Source organism: Eleutherodactylus coqui, chromosome 13 (genome assembly GCF_035609145.1).
Source record: "Eleutherodactylus coqui strain aEleCoq1 chromosome 13, aEleCoq1.hap1, whole genome shotgun sequence".
Lineage (NCBI taxonomy): Eukaryota > Metazoa > Chordata > Amphibia > Anura > Eleutherodactylidae > Eleutherodactylus > Eleutherodactylus coqui.
In genome coordinates this window covers 109,535,399-109,556,352 of record NC_089849.1, presented here as the reverse complement: position 1 = coordinate 109,556,352, position 20,954 = coordinate 109,535,399, and the positions used below count along the sequence as shown (strand labels likewise).

General features: G+C 47.2%; 1 pseudogene; it reads left to right on the top strand.

Moving 5' to 3' along the window:
* Positions 1 to 12,174: 12,174 nt before the first annotated feature.
* On the top strand, positions 12,175 to 12,302 carry LOC136588920 (U2 spliceosomal RNA; annotated as a pseudogene).
* The last annotated feature ends 8,652 nt before the right edge of the window (positions 12,303 to 20,954 follow it).

Sequence of the window (20,954 nt, the reverse complement as noted above, 5' to 3'; positions counted from 1 at the left end):
GAAGTATTGGGGTCTCTTGGGGCCGCCGTGACGGGCTCCGCCCCGGAATTCCATGGCAGAGCCTGTCACAGCCATGTGCAGCCGGCTTTACAGTGTGGGTAATCAGGAGTCTGAAAACATAAATAAGGTAAAACAAAAAAACAAATTCAAATCACGTTTTATTATTTATTAAAAATGTGGATTTTACACCAAGTGTCATTCCCTGATAAACCAAAGGCCGCTGTGTTTGGGTATCTTTTCTGTGTACTCAATCGGTGTAAAATATTGCGCAGTTTTTCAGGATCCTCCGTCATAATTCTTTGAAAGAAAAAGCTTATTAAAAAAAAAAAAGGTGAGTCACAGGCAAAAAGCAGTCCAATAGCCCTAAACAATATTGTTAAAGGGGCGTTCGAGGCTATCGCTCTTCATTACTGCGAAAGCTTCTTCCCAGGAGCGTGGGCGCAATACACTCGGCGGCACGAAGCGCAATTGTGCCTCGAGGAGAGCGATCCCTTGGCCGGCTTTACCGATACCACGCTACACAGCAGATGAAAGATATGTTTTTTTTCAGACAGCATTCGCTAGTTGTTACCATGTACGTCAGGCGCAAACAGAGCTGTAAGTCACGGATGAGAATAACGGAGGAAAAGATTCCTGAAAGTCGCCCAAAGAAAATATGGCGGAGCGAGAAAACCAAACTAAAACGACGCAGACAGTTCTCAGCGAGGCACAGGATTTACTGAATGTAAAACTATTCGTCTGCAATACAACCCCCCCCCCCCCATATGAAATAGAGGAAAATGCACAGAAAAGTTGAATATCTATATCTCTCTCTATAGGGGCCACAACAGCCATGATTATACAAGAGGCTTCTGTACCGCAATGCCTCATCAGTTACAGTAGTGATCATAGGTAATGGCAAGCAGGGACACCTGTTGTCATGGCAACTAATCCGCCCGCCACGATTACAAGGGCCAGACGACATAACATAGTGAGCACGCTCCCTCGGGGAATCCTCTACTTGCTTACATCTCAACAGAATGTAGGAGTTTAATAGTAGGGATCGCTATCCTTATGTACCCCGCTGTAGCAGTGGGAAGCCCGCTATCGGATGGTGTGAGCTCAGCTTCTGATCCCACGCCATCCACATGATGTACGGCCTATAATGGAGGGAACACCCGTTGGATTTCAGTGCACAACTGAATAAATTCCAGGCCCCATTGCCCACTTGTGCGGGAAAAAAAATTGACTTTCTAAAAATAATCCCCCTCTACAACCCCCCTCCCCCCTGCCATCCCCATTTTTTAGCATTCCCTAAATCTTAGATAAAAGTAATAATATAAACTGCGTTTTATGTCCGACGGCGGGGTAATTACAGAGGCTGGTAGAGATGGGCACATGGGGCAAGAAAATCAGGTATCCGCCCTCCTCTCATGCTTTTTTGGGGGTATTTCTTGACCTCAGCGGCGGGTATGGGGTGTAAAAAGTGGCGCTCTGTGAGGCTTCGTATGCTTGCCATGGTGCGGAAGTCTCACACAGAAGACTCTCAACAAGCTGCTCTTGGAACTGCAGGAAGGCAAGCGTTCCCGGGGCTTCTTGTAAATTATGTATTCTAGGTAGTGGTCTGAATAACGCTGGGATCACACTGCCGTATGTAGAATCCACTTGTGGAGGCCGGCGGGCGCATGCACAGAAGCCGGAAGGGTCCATGGAGGATAACCGGATCTGGATTCAAATGCGGAAGCCTCCGAGAAGATGTTTCATCTCCTCTCGCTGATGGCCGGGGTAAGGTCCGCGGATCAACATCCCATCAGGGGACAAATCCGGGGACCTTAGGTACGTAATTTCATCTCCCTTTATGGATACGAAGTGGGGTGAGTATCTTCACCTTCCCTCATGGATCCGATCCATGAGGGGAGGTGAAACTTATGAATGTGTGTGTGTGTATGAATGTGTGTGCGTGTGTATATGAATGTGTGTGAGAATGAGTGTGTGTGTGTGTGAAAATGAATGTGTGTATGAATGTGTGTGTGTATGAATGTGTGTGTGTGTTTGTGTGTGTGTATGTATGAATGTGTGTGTGTATGTATGAATGTGTGTGTGTGAGAATGAATGTGTGTGTGTGTATGTATGAGTGTGTGTGTGTGTGTATGTATGAGTGTGTGTGTATGTATGAGTGTGTGTGTGTGTATGTATGATAAAGAGCTGGTATGTGAGGTTGAAACGTCGCACTCCTTTTCATGCTTACATACTGGGAAAATAAAAGCTGATTTTTCTACGAAAAAGTTATCCAATGTGCTGGTCCTCCTTCTGAAACTTTCCTAAACACTCTGCTCCTCACACAGCCGCCCGCCTGCTCACCCACTTACTCAGCCACCCCCTCTCTCTCACACACACACTTGCTGTGTTCAATTTGTCTTATTGGTCGAAAAAGACATTACATTAGATTTTTTTTTTTTTAGCAAACGTACAGGTTCCATCACAATACTGTACCAAATTTCCACTAACTGAACAAACCTTCGGAGAAACATACCAATTGTCCAAATAAGATATCTTTATCTATTAAAGTAGGAGTGAAAAAAGCAGGAACAGTGTGTTGCCTATAGATGTTTAGAGATGTATTAGGCAATAACTATGCAAACCCACGGAACTAAGCCAATTGCAGGGAATAGAGCCTCCTGAGTGTGAACAAGCTGGTGATGCCACCAGCTGCTTCCTTTGGGTAAGTGAGTGGAGCTACTGAAGAGAGGAGCCGCTCCAATCTAGTCTTGTGGAGCTAGTGAGCGCTATATTACCTTCAGAGGGGAAGGATGGGTGGGGCGCTGTTGGATCCTGGGGGGGGGTGTTGGATCCTGACAGTCATCAAAGGGATGACAAACAGCTAGAACTAGAAGTAATAGATGCAATATAGACCATCCACCATAACACTGATACATATGGTTGGTGAGGAGACAAACTGCTATAGGCGTGCCGCGCGCCGGGCACATCCGCCGGGCCGAAGAAAGAAGATCCGGCCGCAAAGAAGAGGAGATCTGCCCGGTCCGCTACGGGTAAGTTATTCTTATTTTAGGTCTCCCGCGGATCCGGACGGCTTCCATAGGCTTCAATAGAAGCCTGCGGGAGCCGTCCCCGCGGGAGACCCGCACCTAAATGGAGCATGTCCATTTTTTTTTCATGCTCCACATTTTTCTTAATTCACTTTTATTGACCATCCGCGGGTATTTATCTACCCGCGGGTGGTCAATGCATCCCTATGGGGTGCGGATCCGCGTGCGGGTGATCCGCTGCAGATTTTAATTCTTCTTTTCCCCGTGGACATGAGGCCTAAAGGCTCTGCATATCCAAGTGATTCTGATATTGTTTTTTTGCCACATGTTGTACTTCATTTAGGTGGTGAAAATAGTCTGATAAAATTAGTGTATATTTATTAAAAGCTTCAAAATTGAGAAAAAATTTATAAAAATGTAATTTATTTTCAGCCGCAATATCTCAAACATGTGCAAATCTTTGATAAGATATATATTTCCATCTGTTTACTTTATTCTGGACGCACATTAGAAAAACTTCATTTTTTTTTTAACCATTTAGGAGACGTACCAATTTTACATTGATTTTTAACATTTTGAGGAACACTTTCTTTTCCTGCACCAAGCCAAGATTGCAAAGTCTCATGGGTGTCCAAATGATAGATCCCCCCACAAATGACCCCATTTTATAAACTACACCCCTTAATGTATTCACTGAGGGGGTCAAAAATGCAAATATGTCATTTTAATTTTAATGATGGGATTTTTTTCTATATTGCACATGAAGATGAGGATTGGCACCCCAAAATGGAGACCCCCTGTATGTCCCGTGTTCAGAGATATACCCATTGTGGCCCTAATCTTGTGTCCGTATGCACAATGGGGGCCAAACCGAAAGGAGCAGCCGGTGGCTTTGTGAAGTTATTTTGCATGAAAGTGTTTTAGGCCCCATTGCCCACTTGTGGAGCCCTTGAGCGGCTTTGGAGAACCCCCACAAATGACCCTGTTTAATTGTCTCTTTATTAACAATTTTCCATTACAATCAAAAGAGAAAAAGAGAAAAAAAAAAGGGACTTTTCATATTGTTAACATATTGAAGTGTAGTAGTACTGTGGCAATATCCAAATTATACCAGAACTACAGAGCAGAATAGAGCATATATATATAACATATTGAAAGAGGAACAAAATAAAATAAAATAACATGGAATAAAATAACATGAGATAGAGGAGGTACACTTATGATGGGGACTGATGAGTTATTTGAGTCCAAAATCTATCGAATTTACCATACTACCGTATGTTTTCCGGGGTGTGGGTAGGGGGGGGCTTCGGTCGACGGAGGGGGAGTTAGAACATGTGGGGGGTCAGCAGGTCCGCCTCATTTGGGTTTAGCAGTTAAGGGAGGTGGCATTGCCTTTTCGTGTCTTTAGGGATTATTAGTCATATAGTCTATCCAGGTTGCCCAAAAGGTCATTCGTGAGCCCCCGGAAGCAAATCTTCGTGAGTAGGCCTCCTCTAAATGAAATGTGTGGTTTACTAAGTTCCTTACCTCCAGTATGGAGGGGGCTTCCTTTGCTTTCCAGTGTTTGGCAATTGCCATACGTGACGCTAGGAGAATGTGTGAGGTGAGAGCCGAGTAGAAGAGGGATAGCTTCTTTGTGTTTAGGAAACAAAGGGCCAGGGTCGGGTCAGGGGCTACATATTGGTGGGTGACTGAGTGGATGAAGTTGAACACTGTGTTCCAGAACGATCTTATGACTGGACAAAGCCACCACATGTGAAAATATGTGCCTTTCGCACCGCACTCTCTTCAGCAGGTCTCCGGGATTAGGTTGTTCATCTTAGATATTCTAGCTGGGGTAAGGTACCAGCGAAGAAATATCTTCTGGGATGTTTCCCAGTGTGCTATTCCATGCGATATCTTTTTCGTCCATGCAAGCGCCCTACTCCAATCTTCCAGACTGAATGTTTGTTTAAAGTCAAGCTCCCATAGCATCATATGGGCTGATTTGGTTTGGGAGATCTGAGAGAACGAGCTCTCGTAAAAAGTAGATATGCCTCCGGAGACCTCTGTTGAGAGCGAGTAGAAAGTAAAGGCCGTTTTTGGGAATAGTGGTTTACTAATATCTAGGGATTGTAGTGCGTATCTCAATCTCAAATGTGAGAAGCCCAGTTTACTAGGGAGATTGAATTTTCTGCTTAATGTAGGGAAGTCCATTATAGCAGCCTCTTCCCATAGATCTCCTACTTTTTTCACCCCAGCTCTCTCCCAGGTCCCAAATTCAAAGTCCGGGAGTATAGAGGATAGGAATCTCAGGGGGAGGGATATGGCCGAGACCTTTTCCGAGTTGGATGCCACTAGTTGGTTCCAAATCTGCACCGACACCTGAAGACTTGGTAGGGTACGAGTTGGCAGCGGGGGGGGCAACTCCGAGAAGGGAGATCAGGGGGGCTCCCAATGTTGCTTTTTCTATGCTCACCCATTTTTTGGGGGATGAGGTAACCCACCAGTGTTTGATTTGATCTAGAATAGTGGCTGCGAAGTATCGCTTAATGTCAGGTGCTCTCATACCTCCCAGTTCGTATGGTTTTGCTAAAGTGGCGAATTTTATTCTAGCGTGGGATCCTCCCCAGATGAATTGGTTAATCAAGGCTTGGAGTTTGGTTATGAATTGGGACGGAATTGGGATTGGTACTGTTCTGAAGACATATAGGATTCGGGGTAGCATCATCATTTTGACTGCCGCTATTCTACCTGCCCAGGAGATGAAGGGTTTGCGAAACTTACTTAGAATATTGGGGATACTGTTAAGAAGTGGTAGATAGTTTTTGGAGAAGGTGAGGGAGCTGGGGTATGCTATGTTGATGCCCAGGTATGGCATAGAACTGCTGCACCATGTGAAAGGGAATGCTTCCGTAATGCTTTGGGTCGTCTTGGGGTCCAGGCCTAAATTTAACATTTGGGATTTTGTGTTGTTGATTTTATAGTATGAGACATCTCCAAATTGGTCTAAAGTAGACTGGACATGTGGCAGGGAAGAGGTTGGGTTAGTAATGGCTAAAATGACGTCGTCTGCATATAAACCAATCTTATGTTCTTGTAATGCTACTTTGATCCCTTGAATGTTTGGATTAGTCCTAAACTTTTCAGCCAGTGGTTCCATTACCAAGGCAAATATTAGGGGGGAAAGGGGGCACCCCTGTCTTGTACCATTAGAGATGGCAAATGGAGAGGAAAGGCATCCCGAGGCGAATATCCTTGCTGACGGGGCAGAGTACAGGGACATAATTGCTGTCTTGATACGTCCTGAAAATCCAAACCTCTCCAGGGTGGCTTCCAGGAACCCCCAATGGATTCGGTCGAATGTTTTCTCAGCATCTAGTGCTAAGAGCATAGCTGGTGTTCTGTTCCTTTCGGCCACCCTGACCAGGTCTAGAAAGCGACGGGTACCATCCGATGCCTGTCTTTGGGGGACAAATCCCACTTGGTCTGTTGCTACTAATACCGGAAGGATTGTGAACAGTCTTATACCAAGGATTTTTGCGTAAATTTTTACATCTGTGTTCAACAGGGAGATAGGTCAGAAATTGGCTGGGGATGTATTCTCCTTCCCTGGTTTGGGGATTGTAACGATCAGAGCTTCCAACATCTCGGGTGGGAAGGAGCCGTTTTCCATCGCCCTGTTGAACACAGATGCCAGATGAGGGCCCAGGAGCGTTGTGAATTTTTTATAATAACCGTTTGAAAATCCGTCCGGGCCTGGGGTTTTGTGGGGCTTAAGTAATTTAATCACGTCCTCCACTTCCTGAGAGGTGATTGGGGAAGAGAGATTTTCTATTTGCTCGGGAGACAGGCGAGGGAGGTTCACACTTTGTAGGAAACTGTGTATTTCTTCCTTTTGGGGATGGTGTATGTTTTGGTTATTTTTTAAGTTATATAAGGAGGAATAATATGCAGCAAATGCGTTCGCCATTTTTTGGGGATGGAAGATTTTTCTGCCTTGTGGGTCGAGGAGGTATGCAATTCTTTCTTTAGTTCTAAGATCTTTGAGCTGCTTCGCTAGTAAGGCCCCCGTCCTATTGTCGTGCGCATAAAATTGCATTCTGAGTTTTTGAAACGCGATGTCATGTTTAAAAACCAACAGGTTTTGTAGCTTCGCCCGAAGGTTAAAAAGGTCTGTTGTCCTTTGTGGGGTAGGTTTATTTTTATTTAATGCTTCTAGGGATTTAATTTTGTCCATTAGGAGGTTAAATTCCTCTTCTCTTTTCTTTTTGGCTCTTGCTCCAAGTTTAATAAATATGCCTCTCATGTAGGCTTTGTGTGTATTCCACACTGTGGAGATGTTCGGGACTGATCCTATATTGTTTGCAAAAAATCCTTCTAATTCCTCTTTAAGAGGTAGTTCGTGCTCAGGATGGTTTAAAGTGTATTCATTTAATCTCCATGGGAATGATGGGGAGTAGTTGAATTTCTCTTGGAGCGTTAAGGATATGGGGGCGTGGTCAGACCATGATATTGTTCCAATATCCGCCTGTAAAACCCCCTCGAGGCCTGCCCGTGGCAGCAGGAACATATCTATCCTAGAATAAGATGCATGTGGCGCGGAGAGAAACGTGTAGTCCCTCTACGATCCATGCATGCACCTCCACACGTCGTATAATTCTTCTGAGTGTATGATTGGGACAATGGGTGACATGCCCCTGCCGCTCGCGGTGGAGTCCAAGGTAGGGTCCACCACTGAGTTTAGATCTCCTCCGATCACCAAATTCCCCTCTCGAATTTTAGCCACTTCGGAAAGAACATGTTTGAAGAATTTGGCCTGCCTTTTAAATGGGAAGTAGACATTTACTAGAGTGTAGGTGGTGGCGTTAATTACGCAGACTAATATTAGAAATCGTCCGCCTGGGTCCACGTATACGTTTTTTTTGGAAAATGTAACGTTCCGGCTAATGGCTATCATTACGCCTTTCTTTTTTTTCCCTTCATTTGATGCCAGGAAAATGTTTGGAAATTTAGGGTGGTTGCAGGGGGGGTGTTTATCTCTCAGGAAGTGTGTCTCTTGGGCGAGGAAGATGTCTGAGTGGGACTTAAGAGCCTGTCTCCAAAGCATGCTACGTTTATAGGGGCTGTTCAGGCCTTTTACATTTAGGGATGTGATGCTAATGGGCATAACTGGTAGGTGGTTTATACGCTGGGGAGTCGTTGTGTTTTTTCATATTAAGTATGGTGGGGGGGTAGGGAAGTGGCCTCCTACTGAACCTTTTATAACTATATTTGACATAAGGAAAAAAAACATCATTAACAGTTAACAAAATCAAAATATTGTTCATCCAGCGCCTATCTGCACTGGATGAATGAACCTTAGGTAGGGGTGGCATTTTAAACCATCCACTTTAGGCTCCGTAAAGGAGAAATATAACTATGGGTTCAAGACCCTTTACAACATCAATTTATGCGTGTCTGCCATGCTTATCTGCTGTTTTCCAGTCTTGTTCGATTCTTGTAGGAGATTCTACCGCCGTCCTCAGAGGCTTCTGAAGGATAGGGATCCCCCATTGTTTCAGGAACGAGACGCCTTCTTCTGGCGAGGTGGCAACCTGGATGGTTCCATTTTTTGAGATCAGTAGTTTGGTTGGGAATCCCCATCTATACTTGATGTGCGCCTCTCGTAGTGCTGCTGTAACTTCTGTAAACTTTCTCCGAGACTGCAGAGTGGCGGCTGAAAGATCTGGAAATATTTGTATGTCTTCATATGGAGTCGGTAGTGTGCCTCTACGCCTTCCAACTGCCAAGACTTCCTCTTTTATTTTATGGAAGTGTATTCTTGCTAAGATGTCTCTGGGGGCTGACTCAGGGACAGAGCGTGCTTTTGGAATTCTGTGGGCTCTGTCAACTGCATATTCGATCTCGGGAAGGTCCGGGAGGAGCGTTTGGAGTAATTTGAGTATATATTGTGGAATGTCAGGGGGGGTCACAGTCTCTGGAACTCCCCTAAATTTGAGATTGTTTCTTCTGGATCGGTCTTCCAAGTCTATGACCTTCTCTCTCAAATATGCGACTTCTTCCATACTGCCATGCGCATCTACCAACTCGTTGTGGGCTTTGGTAAATTCTCCCATTTTCCGTTCAAGGTGGTCAGTTCTGGTAGCTAGGTGGTCGATGTTAGATTGTAATTGACCAGAGAGGCTCTGTATATCTTTAGAAATGTCCTTTTGCAGCGAGATTAGCATAGTCTTCAGAGCGTTTATAGTTAAGGGGCTTTCAGAGTCGGGATAAGCTTGGAGATTGTTGATAGGATCTGTCTGCGGGGGAGTTTCTTGTGGATTGTTATTTTGGCTCTTTTTTGCCGCCGGTCCTTTTGGGGAGGGGGAGGCTGGTAGGGGGTCCTGAACATTCCTTTTCCCTCCGCTTCCAGGGGAGGTGTTGGGATTGGCTGGGGTAGGCGGGAGAGATCCTGTGGAGGAGTATGGAGACAGAGCCGCAGGGCTGTGGGTGTTGGGTATTTCTTCGGTTACGGGGATGTTTGAATGAGATGTGGCGGGTTTGTTTTTGTTGCTCTGTGTGCCAGGCGGGAAGTACTCTGAGAGTCTCCTGGGGGCCGTTGCTTTAATACGTCACTTAACCATCCTGAATAGTTAATTCTTGGATATGCGCTGTGGATTGGTCGCTATTTGTTGTATAGTGGTCTACCGGGTGGCGTATTCTTTATGGAGGCGTTGGAAGGCGTAGTTGTTTGTTAAAAGTTCCTTTAGAAGCTCATTGATGTTGAGTGGTCCTGTTATGTGTTGCTGAGGAGCCTCATGTGGCGGGTGAAGTTAGAACATAGAGTCCTGCTATTCCATCTTGAGTGCCTTAGGTAGCGCTCCTGTAGAGTTTTGAAGATTTGTTAAGTGTGGCTTTGCCTGATAAGAGTCCTTTCTTTTTTTAGAACTATCAGTATTTGCTGAGAAGAAAGTGTTTGGGATTGAGGAGTCCGCTGGGTCGCACCGGGAATTTGATATTTGCGTCTGCGAGGCGCGCGATGTATTGCTTCCTTGGGTGTTGCGGGGGCTGGGACTTGCTTCCAGGCTATTTTGTAATGCTGAGGAGGCTATATAGTGTTTTTCTGTCAGTACCCTTTGGCACAGGGTCTGTCTTTGTGGGTTGCTGACAGTTTCTATATAGCAGTCTGGCTATGCAGATATTCCTCCACAGATCACTTGGCAGTAAGGTGGGGAGGTATTCTCCTTGTAGTTAACTGTGGGTCCCTCTTCTCAACACACTTAGGCCTCCTTCCCACGAATGGATTTACGCCGCGTAAATCCGCGGCAAAAATCCGCTGCGTTGCCCCATGCTATTAGGTTCTATTGAACCTAATAGCACAATGCACACGATGCGTAATTCCACCGCGGAATTACGCACCGTGAAATCTCCCGTTGTCACCCGCAGCATGTTCTATTTGCTGCGGGTGTACGCGCTGACGGCTTCCATTGCAGTCAATGGAAGCCGTCCGTTCACGCTATCTCCCGCTGCAACCAGCGGAAGATAGCGTGAAAAAACGCTTCCCCGCCTACCGCCGCGCGTCATATGACGCGGCCGGCGCGTCACGTGACACGGCCGGCCGCGTCATGTGACGCGGTGGGCGTGTCACATGACGCGACGGCGGTGGGCGGGGAAGCGTCTTCACGCGATCTTCCGCTGGTAAGTATGGGGTCTCTGGGGGGCGCCGTGACGGGCTTCACTGCGTAATATTACGCGGCGGAGCCCGTCACGCTCGTGGGAAGGAGGCCTTAGGGGCCTCGTTGCTCTTTCTAATGGGCAAGGATTGGCTTTGTTTAGTGCTTTGAGAAAGGGATGAGAAGAGGTTCAGGTCCTGGTTATCTTTGTTTTGGCCACTAGATGGTGCTGTGGTGCATTGATATTTGAACTGCACTATACTTTAATGGAGCCTGCTGTCGGTCTGAGAGCTCCGGGGAGAGGACCTCCGTTCCCCCGCTGCACGTCAGAAATAGTGAGTACTGCTTTAAACTTTGCCTGGTGTTGATGTGCTGGGAGGATCACAGTATCCTCTCTTTTTTACTTTTACTTTTCTGCTCTGGTCTGGCTAGTATGCCAAGCAGCCTGCTCGACTCAGGGGGGAGGGGGGGCGAGATGGCTGCTGCCTCACAGGGAGCTAGAGACTAGGTGCAGATCTTCCGGTGTGCCCGCCCGTGCTGATTGTCGGCTCTGGGGAGCAGGAGGGGGAAAACCACCAGCGTGGGGATTAGTCCAGCGGGGGATCACCCTGATGAGTGTATGTGCCGCCGAGTTGCAGGTTGGTGGCCACGGCGGTATATTCAGAGGGAGGGAGCCGCGGCTGTGTATTTGCAAGGCGCTGCGGTGAGAGCGCGGGCACTGAGGGTGACAGAGCCTCCCCTCCAAATCGGCAGGGGTTACCTTGTGCCGTAGTCCTCTGCTTGGGGCTCCGTGAGCGGTCCTCGCCGGGTGTTTCTGAGCGCGGTACTTGTCGGGTTAGGCCGCGGGCGCGGGCCGCTGTGCAGGGCCGCGGCTCTTCGGCTTCTTTTTGGCGGCTGGAGATCACCAGGTGAGCCTTGTCCGGGCCGGTTGTGGGTTCTGGTGGGTCCCCAGGTGCTGTGCTCTTGTCTGCCTCTGTTTGGGTCACTGATTTGACCCAGAAAAGGGCTGAAAAGGGAGATTCTGTGGAGGAGCAAAACAGCGTGCGACCTCTCTCCTTGCTTGCTAAGCCACGCCCCGGGCCATAGTGTTTTTACGTCCTCCCGAAGTGGGCTTTATTCTCTGAGGACGTAAAAACATGTGTCCTGCAGAGAATAAAGCCCCTCGGGCTCTGGACGTGACAGCTCCATGCTGTCGGTGTCCGCAGCATGGAGCTGTAATCCCCGGGCTGTTCGGACCCCCCCACCCCCGGCATTGCGATCGGCGCTATGCAATGGATATGGATGCATTAGACACCCGCAGGTAGTAAAATACCTGCGGATGTCATTTTTCCCTGCAGGCGCGGGTCCCGCGTGCAGGAAAAAATCCGGACATGCTCCATTCAGGCGCGGGTCTCCCGCGGGGACGGCTCCCCACGGTTGAGAAGGCGTTGGGCGGGGCTATGCAAAGGTCTTCCGGCTCCCTCAGTGCATTGTGGGTGTGCCCGGAGTGCTGGCTGAGCGTGTTGCATCTGATACGTCCCCTATCTGGGGATCATATATTAAATGGATTTTTAGAACAGGGAGCTGGAAAAAGTGCTTGCTCTGTCCACTCCGCACATTGACCTGGTATTGCAGTACCTCCAGTACTGGTGCACCCCCTTTCCTACAGCAGTTTCCAAAAGCAGGAAAAAAAAACTGATGAGCAAGAGGTGCAGCGCAGCTGCGGCTGCTAACAACCAAGCACTTAGATTTAGGCCTCATGTCCACGTGATACATGGCGGAAGTATCGCATGATACTTGTGCGACGGCTCGTGTTTTTGCGTGATGTCCTGTAGTTTTTATTTGTACCATTTTGGAGTTTATAAGACTTTTTTATCGCTGTTTATTATAACTTTTTTTGGAGATAGGAATCGGTTACGTGCACACTTCCCATAGACTTGTACAGGGACCCTTGGTGCGCAAATGTGCACAAAAATAGAGCATGGTGAGGTTTTGCACGCATGCGAAATGTGTGAGTAAAGAGAATTCTGAAGGCATCCATTGAAACAAATATGTTTGTGTGAAGCGGCCCTTACTGTACTTTTGTTAGCACGAATCAAGCACATTTGCAAGCGCAAAAAAACACGCAACCATGCCGCCATTTATTGAAATGGGCAATTAGTGTAATTAGAATAATACATGTTCTGCCCCTGCAGAAATGCACGAGAAAATAAAGGGGACTGCTTTTTTTTTTAACAAAATGCGCATGCAAAATACACTTATGTGAAGGAACTCGCTGCAATCAGCGGGTTCTACTGACGTGTATTTAGCATGTATATTTTTCATGCATAAAATGCTTCGCAAATACATCTGTGTGAATCTGGCCGAAGAGCCCACGGTGGTATGCGTAAAACGCTGCGTCTCTGCGGTGAGAACACAGTCGTGGACATGAGCCCTAAGGCTGGAGCTCTATGGAGTCTTTCGCCATGACATGGGTCATGTGACCAAAGATCGCTGTGCAGCCCTGTGAACTTGCATTCTCAAATATATCAATGGGGTCGCGCAAGTTCCCACAACCTATAGATTGCTTAAACCTCTACGAGGTTGGATTTTTGCAATATATTGGTCGCAGCTACTTGTGAGTTGTATCGCAACTCCATTGTCTTCAGTAAGGCCGGTTGCACACGACTGCTTCACATTCCGAATGCGGGATACCACAGCGGAATCTGGCTGTTAACCCAGACGGCGACCCTGCGTTCCTGCAGAATCTGTAATGCGGATGACCGCGAGAGTGAAGGAAGTAGCAGTAGTATGTATCTTTCAATGCGTGTGATTTGCTGCGGATCCTCCGTGTGGACGACGACTGTGGATTGAACAATAGGAAACCGGTGGTGTGAAGCCGGCCCGAGAGTGTGAGGTCGCAGGGCTATACAGCAATTTTGGTCGCGTAGCACTAGTCTCATTGCATGACTACGACTCCGCCGTTCATGGGAGCTCAGTGCTTGACCATCTCCGTCAGCTCCACAGAAGTGAATGGAGAAGTAGTCACACGTTTAAAGAAATCTCATCCATATAATGCGGAAAAACAATCTACAGTTTAAATTGACCTGTGGGGCGGATTTTAAAGCTGCCCCTTCAGCAGCGCTCTGCACTCACACTATAGCAGGTTAGTGTGAGAGCGCAGAGTGCTGCTGAAGGGGCCACGGGATTGTTCCTTTTAGAACAAAAGTTCCTGGCGGGAACAAATCCCAATCATCATCTTCCGCCAAGTCACTAAGATGACTAATCCGATATTTTTGTATCTAAGTGAACTGAATATGGCCGCCACCACAACTTGCCTCCAGCTTTCCTAGTCTTCTGCACAACATCATTACATGTCTACACCACTTTGTTTTCAGGAGCCGAGGCAAGTGGGGTGACGACTACCGAGCGAGGCTCTGTTCGTGTCAGTGGTAGGGAGCTCCATGATGGTCATCAGGTTACCAACATGTTTTGTCACCCAGCTTTCCTAGTTCCTGAATGGCCAGCTTCACAGAGCGCCACTTTTTACAACCCATACCCGTCGCTGAGGTCAAGAAATACCCCAAAAAGCATTAGAGGAGGGGGGAAACCTGGTTTTCTTGCCCCATGTGCCCATCCCAACCAGCCTCTGTAATTACCCCCGCCGTCGGACATAAAACGCAGTTTACGTTATTTTAGGGAATGCTAAAATGCTCCTCTCTTCAGTAGCTCCACTCTAGCCACTTCACTGATCTGCTGGATAGAATGTATTGGCGTATTGGCTAGTGGTAGGATCTCCCAGCAGCCACTACACTCCAGACGCACCATCCAATCAGTGAGCGGGGAGCAGGGCTAGTGAGCGGCAGCTCTGGGGAGGACGCAGCCGTTCTGAACTCCATGTCTTCTGGGGTGGGTGCGGTGGCCGGGCTTCAGTTCCTGCTGGCAGAGCTGCACATCCAGCAGGTGAGGCCATCATATCTCTAGTGGGCATTAGTGTTTACAGCTGCTTTAACCAGGGCATTGTGGGTAATGGGCGGGGCCATAGTCTCCGCTGGGGCATTGTGGGTAATTGGGGGGGGGGGCTCTCTAGTCTTCGCTGGGACTGGTGGGGTCATAAATGGAGAGGTTTATGTGCACAACAGAAGCAGCTGCACAGCGCAGGCCAAGTCTTCATGCATGGCTGTCGTCGCACAGGAGGCTGGAGGGGCGGGTGTATAACAGCACCTAGCGGAGACGGCGCGGCCCCAACTGCACCGCTCTGCGCCATTTGCGTGCGGCGCGGGGACTTCTTACAGATGCGACACCATTGTACCCGTGGGATTGGTTTACTGGGCTAACAGCTGGCCTCGGGTTCCCGTAAAAGGGAAGTCCGCGCCAATATCTGCAGTGGCCGAAGGTTCGTGGCCACTGACTGGTGCCCGCTCATTACCTCGTGTGAACATGGCAGCGATGAGCGGACTAACGAGGAAATGCTCATTTGTTGGCTGATGGCGTCCTTTACATGGGCTAAACATGAACGGCTCCTTGTCGTCTCTCCGTGTAAACCACAACCATAGCTGCGGATTTGGACAGCTCCCAGTGTGTGTATATATATATATATATACTGGGAGGAAGCTGCAGCAGCGCCGGGCAGCGCTCCTAGGTGATGTGTGTGTATATATATAGGCCTTAGGTTATGGCTGTGATGATAGGATTTCCTCCTGTCAAAGTTGCATCGCACCGCACAAAAATCACGCTTTCATGCGATGCAACAGAGAGGAAGGCTCCATAGGGTAACATGGGCCACGAAACCTCACGAGTCGCGGGCATATCGGGATGTCGCACCCTCCAAAACATGTGAATTGCCCCATTGGAAAGCATGGGCCGAACAAACACGTGATTTGTCGCAGCGTGACTTTGTCGCTCATGTAAACGCGGCCTGAGTATTAGGGGACTCCCTAATATATACGAGCCTCCTAACATTTAGGCCATGTTCGTAGCTTGCTGGACCACGTGGTGCTAATAATCTCCGCTGTCGGTGTCCTGCGGCAGATTTGTACGTATTGCTGCGAACGTGTCGGACGCTCCTCGACTTCACAGCAGGTTTGCTGTTTCTGTGTTCATTGTGTGAAAATCCTGCTTAAGACGTGTTCTGCCTCCGAACGCCAACCGTAAATGCGCCAATATTCAGATGGAACATAAACGGTTGTATTCCCACGTTTGAGCGTTTCACTATTACCCGACTCCAGTTTACCATATGGTGCAGCCAACATGTCTGTTCATCATATGGCAGAAGGACGGCGTAATACTTAATTTCTCCTGCGGGGGCGTTGCAGGGGAATTGAACACTTCGGCCTTTTTCACGCGGCAGAGCAAATATTGCACGTATATGAACCGCGACTCGTTCTATCTTTGGGCGGGGCCTTGCATCACCCATTGTTTTAATGGGGCTGGCGGCAGCATCGCACCGCGTGCTAGGTGAGGACAGCCGCAGCGGGAGGGAGGGGAGGCAGTTTTATTACAAAAATGACTCACATCCACAGAAAAATCGTACGTTAGCGAGCGCGAAAACGGGCCGCGATTCACGGCCTGGTATCGCACTCACTGTGTGACATTAGCCTTACTGCCAGATCTTCCTTGGATTACAGCGGATCGCTGGGGGTTCAGCTAACCTAATGCCAACACAATGGATCTCCCAGCTTTCCTAGAACCCTCTAGAGCAGTGCTCCCCACCTCCGCCCCTCAGCGCCCCCAACAGGTCATGTACAGGATCTCGTATAGTAAGAACACCTGTGGCAATGTCTGAGGTACCGATGATAATTACATCACCTGTACAACACTGAGGAAGTCCTGAAAACATGACCTGTGGGGTCCCGAGGACTGGAGGTGGGAGTCACTGCCCTACAGTGATATGACAAAAGGAGGCTGACTAGCCATTCAGGGACTAGGAAAGCTGGGTGACAGAACTGTTGGTAACCTGATGACCATCATGGAGCCCCCTACCGCTGACACGAACAGAGCCTCGCTCGGTAGTCGTCACACCACTTGCCTCGGCTCCTGAAAACAAAGTGGTGTAGACATGTAATGATGTTGTGCAGAAGACTAGGAAAGCTGGAGGCAAGTTGTGGTGGCGGCCATATTCAGTTCACTAAGATACAAAAATATCGTGAGTTCAGAACTGCTGCGTCCTCCCCAGAGCTGCCGCTCACTAGCCCCGCCCCCGCTCACTGATTGGATGGTGCATCTGGAGTGTATTGGCTGCTGGGAGATCCTACCACCAGCCAATACATTCTAGCCAGCAGATCAGTGAAGTGGCTAGAGTGGAGCTACTGAAGAGAGGAGCCGCTCCAATCTAGTCTTGTGGAGCTAGTGAGCGCTATATTACCTTCAGAGGGGAAGGATGGGTGGGGGGCTGCTGGATCCTGATGGGTGTGGGGCCGCTGGATCCTGATGGGTGGGGCGCTGTTGGATCCTGATGGGTGGGGGGGCTGGTGGATCCTGATGGGTGGGAGGGGGGGGGGTTGTTGGATCCTGACAGTCATCAAAGGGATGACAACCAGCTAGAACTAGGAGTAATAGATGCAATATAGACCATCCACCATAACACTGATACATATGGTTGGTGAGGAGACAAACTGTTATAGGCGTGCCGCGCGCGTGCGCCGGGCACATCCGCCGGGCCGAAGAAAGAAGATCTGGCCGCAAAGAAGAGAAGATCTGCCCGGTCCGCTACGGGTAAGTTATTCTTATTTTAGGAGACCCGCACCTAAATGGAGCATGTCCATTTTTTTTTCATGCTCCACATTTTTCTTAATTCACTTTTATTGACCATCCGCGGGTATTTATCTACCCGCGGGTGGTCAATGCATCCCTATGGGGTGCGGATCCGCGTGCGGGTGATCCGCTGCGGATTTTAATTCTTCTTTTCCCCGTGGACATGAGGCCTAAAGGCTCTGCATATCCAAGTGATTCTGATATTGTTTTTTTGCCACATGTTGTACTTCATTTAGGTGGTGAAAATAGTCTGATAAAATTAGTGTATATTTATTAAAAGCGTCAAAATTGAGAAAAAATTTATAAAAATGTAATTTATTTTCAGCCACAATATCTCAAACATGTGCAAACATACTGTACAAATCTTTGATAAGATATATATTTCCATCTGTTTACTTTATTCTGGACGCACATTAGAAAAACTTCAGTTTTTTTTTAACAATTTAGGAGATGTACAAATTTTACATTGATTTTTAACATTTTGAGGAACACTTTCTTTTCCTGCACCAAGCCAAGATTGCAAAGTCTCATGGGTGTCCAAATGATAGATCCCCCCACAAATGACCCCATTTTATAAACTACACCCCTTAATGTATTCACTGAGGGGGTCAGGAGGATTTTTACCCCACAGGTTTTGTCAAGAATTAATGCAATTTGGAGGGGAAGAAATTAAATTTCATATTTTTGCAAATATGTCATTTTAATTTTAATGATGGGATTTTTTTCTATATTGCACATGAAGATGAGGATTGGCACCCCAAAATGGAGACCCCCCGTATGTCCCGTGTTCAGAGATATACCCATTGTGGCCCTAATCTTGTGTCCGTATGCACAATGGGGCCCAAACCGAAAGGAGCAGCCGGTGGCTTTGTGAACAGTTATTTTGCATGAAAGTGTTTTAGGTCCCATTGCTCACTTGTGGAGCCCTTGAGCACTTTGGAGAACCCCCACAAATGACCCTGTTTAAAAAACTAGACCCCTTAACGAATTTCTCTAGGGCTGTGCTGCGTATTTTGACCCACAGTATTTGAATGAATCTGAGCAAAGCAGAAGGAAAAAAGTTAAAGTTGTACTACCTCTAGCTTGGATACAAAATGTGAAACAGACCCTGTTGTATCGCCTCTAGCTTGGATACAAGACGTGATATGGGTGGGCAAGCTGCCACTTGGGATGCATTATGCATTGACACTTGGGGGTCAGGATAACAGCATGCTGACAATAGAGGGCAATGTATAGCTTTATGTCTTTGGTGATGTTAAATTCATTCTCTGTGGCTGATTTTACACAAGTGAGCACTATATCAGCCCGAGAAACTCAAACCAATATCTCGCATGGCAAATATGCGAGTGTGTCTGCCAGTGCAGTGCGCCTTGTAAGAACAATGCATTGCGATGTGTGTATGTGTGTAAAATATATACACATACATACACACATATATATACAAACACACACACACCGCTGTAGGAGCAACTGTAAGAAACAAAATAAATGGTGGGAATATGGCGGCCGCCTGATCTTTCACGCACATAGTATTCATAGGGGAGGTCCTATATTTTCTCGGTCAAGTATTAACGGGAGAGAATACTGCTGGTGAAAACGAAACCACAGAAAGCTTAGGCTTAGTTTTGTCCCAATATACGGCCGTGACCATCACCAGCGATGCTTTTTTTTTTTAGAGGATTAAATCGCATCGCTGCCGCGCACATTAAAAACCACATGTTTTTGTTTAACGCGCAAGTCGGTAGGACTTTCCAATGTTAACATTGCAGCGCATATTTGTCGCCTTGTGATGCGATAAAACGCAGCCTCCATAGGATTACATGGGAGATTTTTAAAAACGCACTGCGCAGAAGGACACAGCAGGCTGCGATTTTCTCTCTCAACATCACATCAGTGAAAACCTTGCTGAAGGGAAGGGAACCGTCGGGAATCATTGGCTGCGAAATCTGCTTTTTTTTTTTCAATAACCAACGCATCGGTTAAAAATGGCGCGATTTTACCTGCCGGTTTGAAACCACCCTAGAGAAAAATAGGGCAAAAAGATGGAGAACTGGGAGGTGACCCGCTAATCTCTATGGTGCTGTAAGTTTGGGTAAATCCAATAGGTGGTGCAACACGTTTCTGTAAAACCAACAGAGGGCGCTGCAATGTTACTGTAGAAACCAATGGACAGCATGGCAGGTAGCTATACATAAACTATACAAAATCTGATTGGTTGCTGCTGCCGCCGCCATTTTTTTAAAAGGTACGCTCAGTTCTTTCATAGAGAAGAAGAAGGTAGGTACTTACAATTCAGGTAGGTAGGTTCAGTTTGGGCCTGGGAGAGACTCCAGTGGAGACTGACGGAAAAATGGCTGCTTACAACCTGTGGTCCTTGTTTCGGGTGCGTGTGTCACCATCGATCTAATGTATCTTACTGCATAGATATATATCTAGCTATAAAAATAGATAGTTATATATCAATATAGATATTTCTAAAAATATCTAGCTTTACGTATAAATTTAAACTTCTATAGTTATGGTTTTGTAAGGCTGAAAACAGACATACAGAATTTGTATTATTATCAGCATTATTCTTATAATTGCCATTGATGTTATTCCAGGGTCAGGTAATACACTGCATGAGGCTTTGACCAATTTTTACTATTTTAGGTAAAAAGCTGCATTGACTGCACTTCTGCATTTAGTGCGATATGGTAGGACTGCAAGCAAAGCCTGAGACAAGATCTTGGTGCGCCCCATGACAATACATATCAGGTAGGTATCCTGCCCTAGAGGTATGAAGGCACCATACAGCAGCACTCATCTGTAATCCAACCTGCAGGGACATTGTGTGCTGCTGTAATGCCCCAAAGTTACTGTAAGATTCTATTGCTTTACTGGTTTTTGCTTTTTTTGGTGTTTTTTATCTTTCATACTAGTGCTACAAAGACCGAGGACAGAAAGCTCTGGCACTGAAATACTGTGATGAGGCTTCAGCCATGCCACCTGTTACTAAAGAGGTGAGGACTGTCAGTAGTAACGTGGTAACACAATTCAACTGTTATTTCAGCCATTGATTTACTGACCTACTCCACTGCTTACTGTATTGATTCTCTAGAATAGAGCCTCCATAGCCGCCTGTTCCATATCTTCTATACTAGAAGCTAGAAGTGGTACAACGCAGTACTAGAGTCCCCTTGCCTGTCCTTATCTTTTATCCAAGCTACAAGGCGTACAACAGGGTACTAGAGCCTCCATTCCCATCTGTATAACCTCTTGTATCCAAGCTAGAAGTGGTACAACAGGATACCAGAGCCTCCTTGCCCACGTTTCATGTTTTGTCACCAGCTGCTTCCTTTGGGTAAGTGAGAATAGTGAGAATTTTGGCCCATGTGAAAGGGGAATTACTGTATGCTAAACTGTTCACTTCATTTTCATTACCTTCTATGACATTTATGGAAATGACACGGCACAGATTATTGTTAGGGGTTCCATCACACTCCCCTTCTGTAGCCGCCCCGCCTCCACGCTCCCCTCATGTAAGCCCACTTTCCTAGTGTAACCGTATTGTCACCACACCCCCCTTATGTAACCATAC